Source organism: Condylura cristata, unplaced genomic scaffold (assembly GCF_000260355.1).
Source record: "Condylura cristata isolate star-nosed mole 26May11 unplaced genomic scaffold, ConCri1.0 scaffold00010, whole genome shotgun sequence".
NCBI classification, from domain to species: Eukaryota; Metazoa; Chordata; class Mammalia; order Eulipotyphla; family Talpidae; genus Condylura; species Condylura cristata.
This window is the reverse complement of record NW_004567111.1, coordinates 8,373,264-8,376,657: the sequence shown is the minus strand read 5'-3', so window position 1 is coordinate 8,376,657 and position 3,394 is coordinate 8,373,264.

Genomic DNA, 3,394 nt, shown 5'->3' with positions numbered 1-3,394 from the left:
GCGCGCTGGTCGGCCCCGTTTGCTGGCGGGAGGGGGAGGAGGAAATTGTCAGATGAAGTGACAGGAGCGGCCGGCGCCTCGGCTCCCCGGAAGCCGCCCCCTCGGCCCACGGCGTCCCCGGCTCGCGTCCTCGCGGCTCGTCCAACACCATTCCACCTGTTTGCACAAAGCTGGGTGGCGCCACGGCGGGCCCCGGGGAGGGGAGCTTTATTTTCTAGTCCATAGGCGGCCATGCCCACTCAAGAAATGACGTCGAGGCATTTTTGAAAACTTTAAAAAAAGAAACGAATGATGGAAGAAAAACAGAAAAGGAGGAAGCGAAGGAATGAAAGGGGAAGGGAGGGAAGGGGCTGAGGGGAACGAGGGAGGACAAGGGAGGAGGTTGGAGAAAGAAGGTGGAGAAGAGAAAGGGTGGAAGTCAGGGAAGGGGGAGCGAGAAAAAGAAGAGGAAGGAGCGCAGGTCTTGCCTAGTCCCGGGGCTGCATCCGTGAGCCCCTTTTTAGACTCTTGAACACACCAGGACCTTGCTGCACACCCTCCAGCCCCAGGGTCGCCCCGCGCTCCAGCAGAGTCTTGTCGGGAGGGAGGTTTCTCCAGGCTCAAAACTCGCCAGCTAGTTAGCAAGAAAGACCACTGGAGTCAGGAGCTGACAGACACCCTGAGGGCCTGTGGTCCTATACACAGCCGCACAGTCTGTTGGCGGGGTGACCCCGTGTGCAAACCCCTGGCATCCACCCCCACCCCCTTAGCCTGTCCTCCTTCCATTCATCAACACTCCCGGAGCGTTTCTCCCAGAAAACTCTGATCTTTGAGAAAAGGGGAGGGGGCGGGAGAGGGCAGGGAATCTCCAGGCCGGCGGGGCTGCGCTGGAGGCTCAGGGAGGTAACGAAGATTTAGAGCTGGGGTGATTTCCAGCGAGCCGCAGGAAGTTCCGTGTTGAGAAGCGATGGGCTGCTACAAAAGGGAAAGACCAAGCCTTGAAAGGATTTAATTAACCGTGTCAGGGATAATTACCCCTGGACAGTCCAAATTAGTTTTGCATAATCGCTCAGAACCATATGAATTAACTTATAATATTGCAAAGAGCTGGGGGAATAACAGGAGAGGGATCGTTTTAATTAGTGAATCAGGGTCAAACCCGCGGAGCCTATTTCTCACATTTCCAAAACTTTTCATGGCTTTTAAAATATTATTCCGTTGGGGGAAAACAATGATTTTAAAGATTTGGGTCTCTTATAAAGACGTACAGCTCCAAGATGATCTGTGTCAATGGGAAACTCACTTAGGAGTAGTTGAGAATGTATCTGGAGAATTTGTCTCTGTGGGGGGAAATAAAGACCTCCCCGCAGTTACTTTCCTCCTCCCCCCCCCCTATTTGTCCCAGATGCTGCATCAGTTTTTCTAACACTAAAATCTTTTATATTTCAAGCCTTTCTCTTTTGGAAAACTCTAGCTCCGGAAATTTAAGCCCTCTTGATTAGAATTTGTTCTATTTCTATTTTAATACCATTAGTTACAACAAAGCCCTAAAGAGACCAAAAGTTAAGCACTGTCATTAGTAGTGATTACACTTCCCAATAAAATCTTAAGGTGTAAACAGGAATATGCCAAAGATATGTGAGCAAATTACACTGATTTAAGTGGTGGGCTCTCCTACCAATAAGATAAAGTGGTCAGACAACTTTCCCCTCCTAAAATGTTACTGGAAACTGGTGAGGTGCTCTGAAAAGTCTGGATGTTTTCAATGGGCTCTGTTCTACTGGTTCATGAATGCCTTTTTTTTCCCCCCAGATAATACAACTACTTGGGTTTTTTTTTTTTATCTTCTTTCCTATTCACGATTAAAAATGTGATAAATCAGGTTTTTGGCTCTGAATAACAATGGCTTGATTTAGATTTCCTAGTAAATCTATTCAAAAGTGAAACAAAGGCTGTCTTTGGAGGATACCTTACACTTCACCTGGAGCAGGCACGTAAGGGCAATTCAGATAAAAATCTTGTTAGGAACTCAACAAGAAATAGAGGATTTTCTCTTTTCCCTGGTTCAGGCTTTATTTAAACTCTTTGTTCAAAAAAATGAACAGAGTGATAGTCGGATTCTAATTTACAGATATAGTTTAGACGTCTAATATTAAATTAGGAGATCACACAAGAAAACCATTTACACATAAAGGTTAAAACCAATACTTAAACTTTTTAAAACTTTATATTACATAAAGCCAAAAGGAAACTAAATACAGAGTTAGCCAACTTCATTCACAACCATTAGTCAAAATATATACATTTTAAAGAAACAAAAAAAAGCTATAATTGAGGAAGATTTTGCTCTCAAATGTGTTTTATCATAATTTTGCAAATGAATTGCAGGTGACCTAAAAAATAAGCTAAGTGGGGGAGGGAACTCCAAAACACATTTAAATGACTCAAGTGGATGGAGAAATGCTAGCTGAAAATGACAGGCATCTGTCAAAACAGTTCTGTAGGGTTTTTTCACTTTTGCTAAATAATAAATATATAATTACCGCTCAGACAAAAAAGTCTGATTAAATCTTTGATTAAATTGCGGTTCTAAAACAGTCCCGCAATTTTTAAAAGTTAACTTTGACATTTGCTCGAAATGCTTTAGAGTCTAAAACTGACTCAAATTTAGGACAACGCAAATAATACATTTTCAAAGACTTGATGTTTTCAAGGACATATACACATTTACAACCTTAAGGTGAAACTCAGCCATAAGGGGGAAATAGGAGCCGTGTCTTTTGCCTTTTGTAAACTGCGTCAGAATTGCAAGCGAGACTTCTAGTTGCTCTTTTTTTTTTTTTTAAGAGGACAAAGTCCAACTGACAACATTTCGTCTCACACATATTTCTTGTTTTCTTTCCTTGTTTTGAGAAAGAGCTCTTGCTCTGATTTGCATATGGCGTGATAAACAAAAGAAATCACGATCATCTCACATACAAAAGGGCAGATCCGAACCGGTCCCCGGTCAAGAACGGTTCTGCTTGAGCGAACAGCTTATTTGCAAAGTTCAAACAGTACAAATGGGGACCAAGGTTGCTCAGAGCCATCCCGCTCCGAGAATCTAATGACACAGATCAGCTTTTCCCTCGTGCCAGCCATTTCAGACCTAACATGTGAACAGAGTGCATGCAACACGGGCCTGGGTAACGACAAAAACAGAACAAAAAGCAAAAAACAAAAACAAACAAAAAAAAAACTAATAATAACAGAGGAAAGATAAGGCGAATCAGAAACAAAACCGACAATAAACTTCCAACAAAGATAACTGGAAAGCCCAACATGTCAAAAAGTTACTCCTCCACCTCTGTGGGCCCAAAAGCAACAGGTTCCGAACTGCAAAGCCAACACCGACGGCTGCGGGACAGCGCGGGCG